This window comes from Lepidochelys olivacea, assembly GCF_965140295.1.
Source record: "Lepidochelys olivacea isolate rLepOli2 genome assembly, chromosome: 3".
In the NCBI taxonomy this organism is placed as follows: Eukaryota; Metazoa; Chordata; order Testudines; family Cheloniidae; genus Lepidochelys; species Lepidochelys olivacea.
Window position 1 is genome coordinate 175,618,460 of NC_140413.1, and position 16,680 is coordinate 175,635,139.

A 16,680-nucleotide genomic window follows, 5' to 3' on the forward strand; every position below is an offset into this window, starting at 1 on the left:
CACAACATCTGTCACGGGAGGCATGAGGGAAAGCATGGGTTGCTTTTGATATTAAGGAGATGTACATTGGAGGGTAAATGAGAAAAATGTCCACTACTCTCTTTCCTTTTCCTTCCTTACTACCTTAGGGATCTGATTCTATATATGGGAGGGTTCCTTCAAAGACTCATGCAGAGGACGAGAGAGTCACAGCTTTTCTAATTTACACCTCCGCCTTGATCCTGCAGTGTCTCCCCTGGTGTGGGTCCACCATAGCCTTTTGTAACACACTTCACGAGGAGAGAACCCCGCTGTGCATGCCCTGTGGGCAGAGACTACACATTGGGGTTTAGGCACCAGACACCGTGCTTTACCCTCCATACATAGGTGCTGACTTTTATTTTTCCTGGTGGGTGCTCCACCCCGACTCTGCCCCAAAGCCCCGCCCCATTCCACCCCTCCTTTAAGGCCCCACCCTCGCTCTGCCTCTTCCTGTCCCTGCTCCACCCTTTCCCCCGAGGCCCCACGCCAGCTGCCGAACAGCTGAATGGCAGCCCAGCTGACAGCTGTGGCGAGTGGGTGTTGACCACCCCCACTATATTTTTCCATCGGTGCTTGAGCCCTGGAGCACTGACAGAGTCGGTGCCTATGACTGATTCTCTCCTCACTTGTACCAGTGTAAATCAGGAACAGCCCCAATGAAATCAGTGGAGTTACACTGGTATAAAATTAATGAACCACAGGTGGTTCACCAGCCTAGGAATCAGTCTAATGAGTGGCGCTGTGGTTCACTAGCAGATATAAACCCAATCTGACAAGCTAGAGAAGGCACGTCAGACTGGCAGTGCCAGCAGGAACCTGAAACACACTGCTTGAGCTGAAGAGCGTACTAAGCAGGGGTGAGTCTAGCTGGCATAACTATACTGGCCGTCATGTGCCAGCAATGCCCCTCTGCCATGTACATTGGGCAAACTGGACAGTCTCCACGTAAAAGAATAAATGGACACAAATCAGACGTCAAGAATTATAACATTAAAAAAACCAGTCGGAGAACACTTCAATCTCTTTGGTCACTCGATTACAGACCTAAAAGTTGCAATTCTTCAACAAAAAAAACTTCAAAAACAGACTCGAACGAGAGACTGCTGAATTGGAATTAATTTGCAAACTGGATATAATTAACTTAGGCTTGAATAAAGACTGGGAGTGGATGGGTCATTACACAAAGTAAAACTATTTCCCCATGTTTATTCCCCACCCCCTCCACCCCCCACTGTTCCTCAGACATTCTTGTCAACTGCTGGAAATGGCCCACCTTGATTCTCACTACAAAAGTTCCCCCACCACCCCCTCCTCCCTGCTCTCCTGCTTAATAGCTCACCTTAAGTGATCACTCTCGTTACAGTGTGTATGGTAACACCCATTGTTTCATGTTCTCTATGTATATAAATCTCCCCGCTGTATTTTCCACTGAATGCATCTGATGAAGTGAGCTGTAGCTCACGAAAGCTTTTGCTCAAATAAATTTGTTAGTCTCTAAGGTGCTACAAGTACTCCTTTTCTTTATACTGGCAAAGGCACTGCAGTGTCAACAAGACCTGAATTAACCATGTTTTTGGGCAGTTAATTTCCCTTGTTTCTTGAGGAAGAGGTGTTAGGGAGGGGGGGATGATGGGAGGACACCTGTGGGAGGGGAATGATCGGCCACTTTAGCTACCAGTTCTGCCCTCCTCCTGGCTTCACCGTGCACCAGGTAGGGCTGGAAGGGCCATGGGAAGAAAGGAGGATGGTAACTGATCGGCTGTGAGGAGCACATCTACCAGCTGGAATAAGCAAGAGGAATAGCAGGAACCCCCAGACGTTGTATCTACTTCAGGGAGCTAGTGTAAAGGCAGGGGCTCTGCACAGCCCTCTGCAGTACAGGAGTACTGTTGGTGTGTGGAATAGCCCATTCACCTCAGTGGGGTGTGCTCAGATGAATTAGGACACTTGAAAGAGATAAACAGTCTAACACATTAGCTCTGGGTGGTGTGAAATGACCCAATCATCTCAATGGGAATTCCCCTCTACCTCAGTTTCAGTTGTGGAATACCATTGTTCAAGGTAATCTCACTATGCATGTCAGTTTTAGAGCAACTGGAACATTAAAATTTTCTTCTCTGGGGGGCTGGGGACAGTACCTGAGGAACGCCTGAACCAAATTATTCCAAACTTGCACCATTGCCCCTGTTGTGGCATACCAATATCCTAGATCAGGGGTCGGCAACCTTTCAGAAGTGGTGTGCCGAGTCTTCATTTATTCACTCTAATTTAAGGTTTCCCATGCCAATAATACATTTTAACATTTTTAGAAGGTCTCTTTCTATAAGTCTATAATATATAACTAAACTATTGTTGTATGTAAAGTAAATAAGGTTTTTAAAATGTTTAAGAAGCTTCATTTAAAATTAAAATGCAGAGCCCCCCAGACTGGTGATCACGACCCAGGCAGCGTGAGTGCCACTGAAAATCACGCGTGCCATAGGTTGCCTACCCCTGTCCTAGATAATCTCATTTTGTATGTGGATTTTAGAGTACTTTGAAAATTAAAAGAAGCTCATAATGCAATGGGAGGACATATATTGGGAACCTCTTGATCAAATGACCTAAATTTGCACCATAAATTCTACCCCAGTCCGTCAATAGCTTTTTAATTATTGCTTCCCCAAAAGGGAAGTGGGTGGTGAAAATTATCCACACGATTGATCCCGAGAGAGTAATATCAGGATCAGAGCTGTAGTTTGAGCCCCAAGTATGTGTAAAAAGTAGTATAAGGCAGGGTGACCCAGGTAAGCAGGGTCTCACCGCTGCTGATCAGGCTGGTCTTCCACAGAGCAGAGGGAGCCCAGCCTGCGCTCCCTGCTCACCCACACCTACCCCTGGCTGGAGCAGTGGAGCAGCTCCCTAAGGCTTCTGGAGGACGGGCCCTACCCCCCACAGGTGGCTGAAGCAGGGCTGGGTCAGCCTCTGCAGCAGCAAGCCCAGGGGCCACAAAAGTTGAACAGCTGCTACGTGATGAACACAGCTGTCTACTAGCTGATCAGCAGGGGAGGGGTTGCTTAGGAACTATTGATCCCTGGCTAGGGCTGCAGCTCTATTGCCAGTGAGTGCTAAGCACCTGGAGACCCAACGAGTCGGCGCCTATGTTTCCATATCTCCCCTTCAAGGTGAAAGTATTTTGCTCTTTTACTTAAGGACAGAATGTGTGAAACACCCACACAACAGTAGATTCCTTAAAAAAATAAAAATTGAGAAAGAATCAGATGAAAACAGAAGAAACAGTTCACATAGCAATATCTCCTCTGAATATTTTACAGGACCCAGAAAGGTAGTGTAACTCAGCTTAGTTACAGAGGACGAAGTGAGACACGTAATGTTTTCCAACACAATCTCCTTCTCTGAGCAACTTGGTCTGTGTAACAACCTTGCGCTGCTCTATCCAGAGAAAGAAAGCTGGTGTACCTCATCTCCCCCATCTCCAATCCAAGATTGCATACCCCATTTTCCAGCCCAGGTTTCTCCAGATTCAGACATCCATAGCAACAGTCAGAGAGATGCTGTATTCCCCCACCTTCAGGAAATGTGCCACTGAGAAGACAGAGGCCCTTTAACAATAGTTAAAAGCTGCCATTCAAATGCTTAACCACCAAACCCAAAGCACTGCCTTCCACAGATACTTGGCTCTGACTGGGTTCATTTTATTCAGGACTCTGTTTAAAACCTTTTGTGCATCAAGTTTTCCCTTACCTATAAGTAGATGCTAGACACTCTTTCATGATGAGCTTAACTGGAAATCTGAAGGCAGGGCAGGAATGATGTCAGCATGCAATAGCCCTAGTGGGGGCTGGGGCAGGGCAGGCACAGGAGTACATGGTGGGATGAAGTGCATGGATTGCCACTCTGCTCTCTACATTGCCAGCTCAGCTGGTCAGTCTGCTGGTGTTTATAAAACACAGGACAAAAAATACTTTCATCCCCCTCCAAGGAAATCTCCCTAATCACAGCATGATACAATGATGCTACATTGCAATATCATGACATCGTATCTGCCTCACAGAATATTACTCTTTTGACTAGTATTAAAAAAAGTAAATGCTTTGCTATTCCCAGTGTAGATGCAACCTTGTCAGTCCCAGGATATCAGAGAGACAAGGTGGGTGAGGTAATATCTTTTATTGGACCAACTTCTGTTGGAGAGAGAGAAACTTTTGAACACACAGAGCTCTTCTTCAGGTCTGGGGAAAGTACTCCAAACATCACAGCTAAATGCAAAGTGGAAGAGATTGTTTAGCATAGATGATATTTTCATTCCTCTGAACTGACAGCTTAAACTCCCTCATAGATTTCCACCACAACTTCAACAACCACCACTTGTCCATTCAACTCTCTCTGGAACACTCCCTCACTAGCATCAACTTCCTGGACGCCACAATCAGCTTAAAAAATGGAACTCTACAGACTATTATATACCAGAAGTCCATGGATCATCACACCTACATAGATCCAGCAACCACCCCAAAGACCCCAAGAAATCTGTTATCTATAGCCAGGCACTCAGATACCATTGAATATGCTCCAAGGAGGAAGTCTGGGATGTGCACCTTAAGTCACTTAAAGCAGACTTCAACAAAAAAGGACACTCCACCAGAGAAATAGATTGCATCATGCAACCGGCCACCCAAATACCCCGAGAAACCCTGCTTCAATACAGAAATAAAACCCTCTCTGACTACACATCCCTAGTTATCACCTACCACCCCACACTGGAACCCAGAGGGGGTATCAGCAAACAACTACAACCCATACTCAATGAAGATCCCATCCTGAAATAAATCTTTCCTAAACTCCCTCTTCTGGCCTTCAAATAATCCCCCAACCACGCCAAGCTCATCATCAGAAACAAGTTCCTCACAATCCAGGACACACCAACTCAAAGCAGATGCAAAAACAGATGCAAAACCTACAGACATATCTCCACTGCTACAATGATCAACACACCTCACAACACAAACTTTCAAGATCTACGGATCTTACACATGCCTATCACAACATGTGGTGTACCTCATCTGGGGCACTAAATGCCCCAACAACAACTATGTGCATGAATCCGGACAATCACTACACTCTCCAATAAACTCAGACAGGAAAATTTTAAAAGACCAAAAATACCCTATCACCTGTGGGTGAACACTTTTCACAGATTTCAGAGTAGCAGCCGTGTTAGTCTGTATCCACAAAAAGAAAAGGAGTACTTGTGGCACCTTAGAGACTAATCTATTTATTTGAGCATAAGCTTTTGCAATGAAGTGAGCTGTAGCTTACGAAAGCTTATGCTCAAATAAATGTGTTAGTCTCTAAGGTGCCACAAGTCCTCCTGTTCTTTTCACAGAGAAATCACTCTGTGTCTGACCTATCAGTTCTCATCCTCAAAGGAAACCTGCCCAACACTTTCAAAAGATGAGCGTGGGAGCTTAAATTCATAACTCTGCTAGACACGAAAAGTCATGGACTGAACAGAGCTACTGGATGTATGGCTTATTACAGCAATCTGTAACCCATTAACCCCCTCTGTTTGTCTTTTGATTGCAGAGGTGTTAATGGGCCACTCTACCTTGAACGGTCCCTTAGAATATGTGCTAAGTACTTATGCTGAACAATGTGTTCCACCTTGCATGTAGCTGTGATGCTTGGAGTACCTTTCCCAGGTTTGAAGAAGAACTAGCTCTATGTGGCTTGAAAGCTTGTCTCTCTCTCTCTAACACAAGTTTGTTCAATAAAAGATATTACCTCACCCACCTTCTCTCTCTTGCTATTCCCAGACATACTGAAAGGGTGAAAAAGACATACTTTTACAAAAATCTGAATTTTTACACCATTTAATCTGAAATGCCATAATCCATACATTTTAGACACAATAATTTTGCCTGTACAACTCATTTAAGAAGTTAATGACACTAAAAGAGATGGAACAAAACTATTTTCACTTTTTTGATTTTGCTAAATTCCACTTTAAAGTTTTACCATCCCCCAACTGTGCGTTAGTCTATGGATCAGATTTGCCTCTTATACTAGTTTAAGAAGGGTACAATTCAGTTTCCATTGAATTCTGTTTGATTCATCTATAAGTGAGAGGAGAATCGGTAGCTAAATCTCTACCTAATCTAGAACACAGATGTTAAAAATGATTTAGCCTTGAACCTTTTTAAAACGAAGTAGATTAAATCTGCCAAAACTTTGTTAATGCAGATTTAAGGCTCCTCACTGATGCCTCAAGACCTTCCAGATGAGCTAAATTTAAACTTCTGAAAACGAGGAAGTGAAAGAATTAAGTCACTTGCCACCCCCACAACGCAAAATCAATCCTGCCCCCAGCACACCAACAACACACGTACTAGCATTCTACTCTCAAAGATGTTACAGAACATTTGTGGAACAGAGCACATGAACACTTGGAAGACAAATTTTAACATCCTCTCTTTACTAAGGCAAAACTTAGTGTAGCGCCACGCCCTGGGGAAGAGGTCATCAGCAACAAGGATTGAACCTGAAACTCTGCATTTTTTTCCAATGAGCCTCTACTGCCTGAACTGAAAGACTCATCTCTTTAATCCAAGTCTGCAAATGTTCATCAACCTGTGCGGCCAACCCATCTGCAGAGGGGTACATAGTACCACACCGACCTGATGTGAGTTACACTGGGTTTAAGTCAGGTATAGCAAACAGCTGCGACCTACACACGGCCTACACTCAAACACTGAGCCTAATCTACACAAACCACACTAGACTTGCAAAATGTTACCACTCCTTCATGCTTGCCCAGAGCATTTCTTCTGAGATATTTCCTTCACTTACCCTCACTAAGCACTGGAGACCAGACATGTCACCAGACTGCTGACAATCCCAATGATAAGAAGACACTTGTGTTCACCTCTGCGAACATAGCCTACAATACACAGCACTACCATGAAGCATACTTGATCTCTCAAGGTACTCATACACGTCTCTTCATATCACAGTCACCGCTCTGCCATGCTGCTCCACCCAATCCCTCCTCCATTCAATACAGCAGTACATAACACAATGAATATAGCTGAAATGCATACAGATAAATGCTGGAATTCAAATCTATGGAATACAACACAGACAGTGGCGCATTCTTTTAGTCCTTCATAACTACTTATGATCGATGATGTCTTAACTCAGTTCATGCAAAGCATACTGAGAAGACGTGATTGCGCACCTGGAGATCAGTTTATGGCCTGAAAACTGAACGCAGATTTTCTCCCCTAAACATGCGCACACAAACACTCACAGATAGGGCTGGGGTGCAGAAGAAGAGGCGTGAAGGAAGGCGTGTAGACCATAAACAGGACTGGCCTTTGGGGGCCTCTTTATATTACACAGATAGCGCAACACCATCACAAAAGAATGCGAATACAATTTGGGGATGTACTAGCAGGAGTGTTGTAAGCAAGACATAAGACGTAATTCTTCCGCTCTACTCCACACTGACCTATGAGGGAAGATTGAAAACATTGGATTTCTTTAGTCTGTAGAAGACTAAGAGGGGACATGATAACCGTTTTTAAGTATGTACAAGGTTGTTACAAGGAGAAGGGAGAAAAATTATTCTCCTTAACCTCTGAGGATAGGACAAGAAGCAATGGGCTTAAATTGCAGCAAGGGCAGTTTAGGTTGGACATTAGTAAAAATTTCCTGTCAGGGTGGTTAAGCACTGGAATAAATTGCCTAGGGAGGTTGTGGTATCTTCATCATTGGAGATTTTTAAGAGCAGGCTAGACAAACACCTGTCAGGGATGGTCTAGATAATACTTTGTCCTACCTTGAGTCCAAGGGTCTGGACTGGAGGACCCCTCGAGGTCCCTTCCATGCCTACAATTCTGTGACTCCAAAATGGTTAAGAAAATATTTTTTGACATGTGGCAGGACTACAGCCAAGTCAGTCACGTGTGAACGGAAAGGAAATGCTCCCCGTGTCAGTCAGTTGCTTGTTGAATGGTGAAAAAGCAACTTCTAGTGGCTAAACTTACATTAGTTTAGAAATGATTAAATGCAAAAAGCTAGCATTAATGCAACGCTAAGTCTTGTTATCTAGTACAATATAGTCAAGAATTTCAAACCCAAAGGTTGCCCTTGCAGTGTTAACATCCTGTATATTTTATATGGTATACTCTAATAAACAGTAATACACTAAGGTTCACATTTAACCAGAGTTAGGAGTTATGGAAAGTATTACATTTCTGCAACATGGTCAAGTTAATTTAACTACCGCAACCTTATATTTTGAAATTTCATGACTGTTGAGTCCTCGATCTCATAACCTTGATGATGCATATGTTTTGGCATTTAATTTCCCAGGAAATTTTAAAGGGGAAAAAACAAAGAAACTCTGTCAGTAGTAATTCGATTTTGCACCTTACAAGCTCTATTCACTTGGCTGGGCTGTCTCAGTTTGAAACCATGACACTTCAAAAACCAAGGAGAATGATATTTTTTCTCATTGAAACAATCATACCAAAATCCTTCACCAGCAAAGAGGGAGATGTTTTAAAACTGTCTTCCAACTAATCCAAAAGTATATTTTCCCTACAAAGGACACTATTTTGCAGGTCTGCCTATGCAGGAAGCTCCCAAGTCTTTGCTAATCCTCAACGAACGGAATTCACCAGTCATCCTGCCTGTACAGCAGGGAAGGCAGGGCCGGACCACAACATTTTGGCACCTGAGGCGGGAAGCTCAAATGATGCCCCCATGCCCCCTCGCTTGGGCCAAAACTTCGAAAGGTCTCAATTCTTCCTGTTCTACTCCTCTCATGGTACTGCTCTGCTACCTACCCCAATAAAGGAGAACTAACAACTTAAAATGCCTTGTTCAAAAATTTTAAGTAACTTCTTAAGTTAACTTTCAAACACCTGAACAGAAAATGTTCTTGTCTGCATAGTAAACACTAGCACTTTTATCTGTTTGAATAATCAAAGTGGTGCTTTCTGTGCCTTCTTGGTTGCAAAGATTTGAACTGCTTCCTGCTGAAGGTCCACAGTCTTGGCCAGCTCATGCTCTACTGAGATGGTTGCAAGGCCAACCAGCCTCTCCTGTGTCATTGTGGAGCATAGAGCATCAATATCGCGCATGTCATCATGTGTCAACAATGTCTCTAGTGCCCTGCATTGCTGGTGTAGGTCTTCTTCAGGTAAAGTGAGGAGTTTTGGATATCATACAACATCCCAAATATATTGCTGTGTTCCATGAGCTGCATGAAACATTCTTCAGCTGACTGTATTGCACAATCTAGAGCACCTGGTTAAAGAATTCAACTTTGAATTGTTGTTTGGGGTCTCTTATGGGATTATCCCGTGCCTCGTAATCTTCGGTGACACTTCTATTCTTGAATGGGTGGGAAAATAGCTTCAGTGTGAAGTTCCTCTGCTAACTTCTGTGCACTCTTCAGAACATTTTGAAATCCCTCATCTGACCGATAAGACTGTAGGTATGACTTTGCTTTGTCCAGTTGTTCCATTGCTCCAGATATATCAAGGTCAACACCTTGGAGTCTCTTGCTTACAACATTTATTTCAAACAGTATGTCATGCCACAACACTAAGCCACAAAGAAATTTGAAGTTATATATGTTTCCGGTGATTCCATTTCCCTCTGCCACTGTTCTCCCACGAACAGTTCCTGTCATAGCATTATCCTCCATAACGGCAACTGTGGCATCATCTATCTTCCCAGTTTGGTGTTTGATAGGCTTTATCGCCTCCACTTGACTTTCCCATCCTGGAGCACTCAGTGGATTCAGTGTCAGAGAGGATGTTCCCAGATGTTGCTTCAAAATTTGCCATCAATGAGTTGATGCATAAAAAAAAATACATAGATACTTTGAATTACATCAAAAAATTCAGCAGCCTCACTAGAAGCTGATGCTGCATCACTGACCACCAAGTTCAATGAATGAGAACTGCACGGGACAAAAAAACCTCGAGAGTTTAACTCTCGGATCCGTGTCTGCACTCCTCTGTTCTTTCCTCTCATGTTGGCACCACTATCACGGCCCTGACCTCTCATGCCAGATATCGCAATTCCCGTATCTTCCAGCTTTTTAAGAAGCACATTTGTCATACCAGCTCCTGTAGTATTATCAATGTCAATACATTCTAGAAAATGCTCTCTGACAGTCACCATTGCAGGGACATTTTCACTCGGTTCTGTTGTTGTTACAAAATGCACCATTAAAGTCATTTGTTCCGTATGGCTGATGTCAGGTGTGCAGTCCAGAATAACAGAGTAATATCTTGCTGACTTCAGATCTGCCACAATCTTCTGTTTGACTTTTGTTGCCAGAAACTGTATGATCTCATTTTGAATTGTTTTTCCAAAGTAGTGGTGTGTACACATTTCTTGTGTGGTGACTCTTCTTAGATGCTCCTGGAGTACAGCATCAAACTCAGCCATCAGCTCCACAATTTTAAGGAAGTTTCCATTGTTTGGCACATATGGCTGATCTGAAGTGCCACGCAGTGCTAGGTTTTGGGTAGCAAGCATTCTCACAATGGCAATGAGCCTTTTCAGAACATTTTGCCAGTAAAGAGACTCTGATGCAATCTTCTCTTGATGCTGATCATCTATCGTGGCCTTTCATCTCAAGCTCTTTCCACCTATGGAATGCTCTCTGGTGATCTGCTGCTTTCTCATGGCATGCCAGATTTCTAGCCAGATTTTTCCGGTCCTTTTTTCCTGTAGAACCCAATGTCGCTGGAATATTAGACTGGAAGAGTTTGCAACAAAAACAGTATGCAGCATTCTGGGTTTTTATGAGTACTTGAAGCCATGGCCTCTTCAACTTTATCACCATTGGGGATTTCATGCCAGTAACGTATTGGATGGAAACTTCTATGTTCATTGACTTTGGGGGACATGAAGTTTTTCACATGCTGTAGCCACGTAGTACAAGGAAGTCCCTCAGGCTACTGCTCAAGTGGGTCCACAGTCCTGGATCATCTAGACTTAAGGAACTAAACTCAGCAGCAGCTGTTTCTTGCGCCTCCACCACACTCTTCTCCAATCTACACTTTTCTTCAGGAATATGCACGGTTACATCCATTTGAGATGGAGATATGGATGCTGCAGTAGCTGCCAGGTCACCTGCACTCTGACTAACTGGAAGATCAGGCATCTCCTCACCACTCACATCCTCACCGGGGCCGGAAGGCTCACCATGAACATTTGTGTCTATGTATCTCAAGAGAGCTCCTTCCTGCTTAGATAGAAAAGCTTCCTTTGCTTTCTTTCTTTTTCTGAATACTCCCCCAGAGGGGCGTTTTCTTCTTTCACTCATGACTGCTGTTCTGTCCCAGCTATAGTGGCTCTCAACACTCATTTGAAGGGGACAAATAAGCAGACTGGTAGCAGAGCCTGAGTGAGGGAAGATATCAGCGTCTTAAGGGCCTAACTGGCTCCTACTACTTCAGTTTACTGCCTGTTCTCCTCAAGTGGGTTCAGGGAAGCAGCAGGAAACAGGAAGCTCCCTGAGAAGCTGGTGTTAATCAGTCCAGGCTCCTAGGGGTGCTAAAGAGGTACATAAGAGGCTCCTCCTCCTCTCTCTGCCTGCAGCTCCTGCTGCTTTCTGTTATTCCCTCTCCCCTTTTCTCCTGCCTGCATGTTATGTCTCTTGTGCCTTCCAGCACAGCATTCCACCATCTCTGTGCATCTAGAGCAGAGAGAACACATATGCACCAGCAGCAGACACAATTTTCTGCACTCTGGGTCCTAGTGGGGGGCCCCCCGGCCCAGTCTGGCACCTGAGGCGGCCGCCTCAGTTCGCCTCATGGTAAGGACAGCCCTGAGGGAAGGCAACAGAATATTAATAATAGCAACATTTAGTGACTGGGCTTTGAGAGGAGTTTTAAGTTTGCCCAAGACAGCCCCAAAACAAACTTTAACCAACACAGCAAGAGCTGAGTAGTAGGTTGTTACAATACCTGGAAAAAAAAAAAAACATGGATTCTGCAGGGGGGGGGGGAGTAATTTTTTACCACATTGTTAATACCAACAAAATAGTCCAGCTCTACACAATATGTATAGTTGCTGCCATTTATTTTCATCATTTTAAGGCAACTGCATTGCATTCTAGAGTCAGCGTGGGAAGAAGCTGTGGGAAGAGAAACTCAAGAGGTGTGAGGACCACACAGCCAACAACAAGCAGAAAACACGACTCACACTACTGCTGCTGGAAAACTTTGTTCTGATATCAATGCTGTCAGGTTTTCCTGGCCATTCCATTTTTGGACCATTAAAAATTAGAATTCGGGGGAGGGGGGTGGATGAACTTACCAGAGTCCTCCTAGGGCCAGATCCTGCAAAACTGCCAGCAACTTTGCACACAAAAGCTGGTGGAGTCGATAGCCAGGGTACGCAAACGCCACTGGAGAAAACAAGTCAAAGGTGCTTGGGGGCAACATGAGAAGTAGAAATCTGAAGGGCCCCAGTACCAACTGGAGGGAGAGAGAGAAAGATGAGGGTTACACAGCTGACGAGGACAGGACAGACATACAGGGTGGGGTGAACTGCTAAAGAGCACCCAAAGCAGTCTGGAGGGGGAGAGACAAGGGTTCCCAGGAGCTGGAAAGAAGCACAGCTGGAAGGGAAAAATGCCAGTGTGACACAGAACGTGCTCCCCCCATCCCCAATTTGCTCCCAGTAGCTGTGAGCAAAGAGCATGCACAACTGGTCATGCCAATAATAAAATTCACTTTGCACTACTGTTGTTATATGCATGGCTGGGGTTAAACAGCAATTGTTGCTACACCAATAAATCATCAACAGAAAGTACTCCTGGCTAGGCCAGGAGTGAGAACAGATTCTTAGCTGTGCATCATCAGGGCAGTGAACTCTGTAATAAGTACTCCCCTAACCCACCCCCATGACCCCACTCCTCCATGTGACAGGTGAGATATAGCCCCATACTATGTAGCAACCTGTCACTGAATGAGAAGAAGGATGATAACAACTGAAAAGTGGACAGAGGATAATACCTCAAACACAATGAAGTCCAAACCTGGACAAATATTTACCACCACCACGACCACCTAGGTTGTATATAGCACTTTTGGTCCATAGATCTCAAAGCACTTTACAAAGGAGGTCAATATCAGCATTCCCATTTAACAGATGGGAAAACTGAGGCAGAGAGAGAGAAGAAAATTATTTCCTCAAGGTCATCCAGCAGACAAGTAGCAGAGTCAGGTATAGAACCCAGGTCTATGCACTAAAATCCCCTTCCAATTAGTTTAATTCAGTGGCTTGCATTTCACTCAGAGACAACAGAGCAGTGTGTCTTTTTGCGGGTTATTAACCCCTGCACCGCTTGTCATGCCAAGAACAAAATTCATTTTCCATTATTGTTCAGTGTGTGATGGCGGGTAAATAGCAACCGTTCCCCCTTCAGCAGAACGTGCTTCCGGCTGGCCCAGGGTCCAGAACAGATTTTTCGCGGTCGTGTGATGGGGTGGGGGGGCCAGGCCGTGTTAATCAACACTCCCCTTAACCACCCCCCACGCCGAGGTGCCCCCTTCCCTCCTGCAGGCGGCACAGCGGGGGCTGCCCGCTCCCCTCCGAGCCGCCGGCGCTCTGCGCCCCGCAAGCCGGAGACAGCGCAGCCTGCGGGCTCCCCTGGCCGCGGCGGCTGCGGGCGGGGTGCGCGGCGGCAGGGTGAGCGGCAGCGCGGAGCCCCCACTCGTTTCCACCGGAGAGCTTCGTCCCCTCTGCAGTCACCGGGCTGAGAGGCCAGCAGCCGCCTCCAGCCCACCCCGCTGCGTCGGACCCTTCCTGGCCGCCCGGCGCCGGCGCCAGCCCGCTCCCCTCTGCCCTCTCCCGGCACCGCCTCACGCACCGGTCCCCCTTGCTGCTGCTGCTGCTGGCGGCGGCTGGAGCCGGGGCTGGGTTTGAAAGGGCCGCCAACCAGGCCGCGGCTGCCGGGCCTAGTCCAGCCGCGCAAGGGGAGGAGCAGGAAGCGGCGGCCGAGCGGCCCCGGAAGGAACAAGCCCGGCGCCAATCCGCGGCCGGGCCGAGCGTGGCCCGGCTGCCGGCGCCGCCCTGGGTTTGGTTCCCGGGAGCCCCGGCTCGGGCTGGGCGCTGAGTTCTTAGCAGCCCCGCCCCGCCCCGCCCGCCGTTCCGGGCTGTTGCGCCCCCGACACCGCCTGCCGCGGGAGCAGCTCGCCGGGACTGGGCTGCAAGGAGCGGTCGCTCGAGGGGTAGCTCTGCCGGACATCTTCTTTGAAGGCAAAGTTCCGCTTGAACGCAAAGCCTGGACACCTGCTTCACCAACTCCGGTCCCCTTTAGCGCTTTCACCGTGGTCCAGTCCAGCTCCTGTCCAGTCCTTCCCCGTCCATGCTGTCTTTATGTATCAGGTGCAATCCCCGTCCCAAACAAGCGTATTCCAGTAGTTGGCACCCTCCTTTTATAGCCCTTCATGCCCCTGCTAACCCCACTATTATTTACTTCAAGAGTGTAATGTGTTTATTTGTAGTTATACAGTTCATGCAAAGCATGGCTCAGCATAGACAGGGCTGGCAGAGCCTTATTCATACCTTAGCCCAGGAGTGGGCAAAATACGGCCATGGGCTGGATCCAGCTCATCTAATATTTCTGTCCGGCCTGCCAGGCTTTTTGGCCTCCCCCTCTCTGGGCCACTAAAAGTCCCACGGCTCAGGAGGGCACTCAGGCAGGCTGCCTGCCCGCCATGGGCCCCATGCCACTTCCGGCAGCTGCTGGCATGTCTCTGTGTGCCCCTGGCTGGGGGGGAAGGTGGCTCAACACACTGCGCTGCCCCCAGCACTGTCCTCACAGCTCCCTTCGGCCGGAAACTGTGCTTGCGGGTGCGGGCAGCGCATGGATACACGCTACCCCCTCTCCCCCAAGGTGTGCACAGAGACGTGCAAGTAGCAGCCGGCCACTTCCGGGAACGGCGTGGGGCCATAGCAAGCAGGCAGCCTGCCTGAGCCCTGCTGCACCGCCGGCCAGGAGCCACCTGTTGTGAGGGCCTCCTGGCCAGAACCTGCACCTTGCACCGCCTCCTGCACCCCAACCCCTTGCCCCAGCCTGGAGCCCACTCCTGCACCAAACTCCCTCCCAGATCCCACACCCCTCACGCTCTTCTGCACTCCAACACTCTGCACCAGCCCAGAGCTCCCTCCTGCACCCAAACACCCTCCCAGACCCTGCACTCCCTCCATTAATATAGTAGAAATGTGCGGCCCGTGATGACTTACCAAAATTCGTGGCATGGCCCCCCTGTGAAAATTATTGCCCACCCTGTCTTAGCCTAATCAATGTCTGAAAGATTCAGATTTGCATTCAACCACTAGATGTCTCTGTGTGCTGTACAGCTTTAGTCCCGCCTAAGCAACACAGACAAAACTGGAACTCAAGCTGTGGGGAAGCTTATTCCTGAGGGCATTCTGCGCCCAAAAATTAAAAATTCGGTGCACGATATTTTAAAATTCTGCAAGTTTTATTTGCCAATAAATAAATGCAGAGCCTACAGCATAGCAATGGGGAGCACAGGCCACTGGCTGCTTGAAGGTGGGAGATCACCCTGGAGCCTCCCCACCCCGAACCCTGGGGACACGGACTCAGTGATGAGGCTGCACCCTACCCTGACACAGCACAAGGCCCGAGCCTGCCCCAGAAACACCCTGGGACCCTCACCCTCTGCGCCAGGTGCACCAGGTGTGGGACAGGCAGGCTCAACCAGGCAGGATTCAAATGTGGATGGGGCTTGGTGTGGGGGGATCCAGGTGTGAGGTAAGAGGATTCTGTGTGGGACAATCTGGGTGCAGGTAGCTCAGTGGGGGGTCTAGGTTTGGGGGAATCTAGATACACAGAGGCTCGTTAGGGGGGTTCCAGGTACAGGGTCTTCCGGGTGAAAGTGTTTGGGTCTCAGCAGAGGGGTCTGGGTATGGGGGCCTCAGCTGGGGGGTCTGGATGCTGGGGGAGTGGGGCTTGGTGGCGTGCAGGTCTGGGTGCAGCTAATTGGGGGTAAGTGGCATGGGGGTCGGATGTGGGGGATCAGCGGGGTGCAGGGAAGTGGGGCCCATCAGGGTCGCAGGGAGTTTGAATGCAGGGAGTTCAGTGGGGGTGATCTGGATGCAGGGATGGGGGTCTGGAGGCAGGGGTCTGGATACAGGGGTTGAGGCTCAGTGGGGTGAGGTTCGGGTATGCAGGGCTAGGGGGGTTCTGAGTGTACAGGGTGAGGCTTAGCAGGGGTATCTGGGTATGGGAGGTCTGGATGCATGGGGGTTGGACGGATGGGGGAGCAGCTCTCTGCACAATGACCCCTCCCCCCGCAGCTGAGGAGTGATGGGTGCAGGAAGCAGTGGAGGATGCTGAGCTTCCTGAAGCTGGGGGAGGTTTCTAGGAGTATGTCTGACACAGCCACTCCTTGCAAGGGAAGAGGAAGTCCCGTCCTCTCCTGCCTCCAACCCAGCTGGAACTAGCAGCTGATCCTGACTCAGGGTAGGAGCTACTGGCTAATGTGTCCCCAGACCTGTGGTGATTTACCTCTCTGCCAGCTGCTCTGGGTGCCTGAAACAATGTACCTGTACAGCTACGGAGTGGTGCATGGCTGGTCTTTCAGCTTCCCT

At 47.7% G+C, this 16,680-nt stretch overlaps 1 protein-coding gene across 2 annotated transcripts in view; it reads right to left on the minus strand.

Annotated features, from left to right (window-relative positions):
• SRBD1 (S1 RNA binding domain 1) overlaps window positions 1–14,109 on the minus strand; it is a 226,741-nt gene extending 212,632 nt beyond the window's left edge. Inside the window, exons 1-2 of one of the 2 annotated variants that reach the window (XM_084622474.1) lie at window positions 13,928–14,109; window positions 12,370–12,530 (exon numbers count right to left, since the gene is read on the minus strand). The gene's annotated coding sequence lies outside the window, so the exon portion shown is untranslated. The remainder of the gene's footprint in view (window positions 1–12,369; window positions 12,531–13,927) is intronic. The other variant, XM_084622475.1, reaches the window with a different exon arrangement.
• Window positions 14,110–16,680: the final 2,571 nt, after the last annotated feature.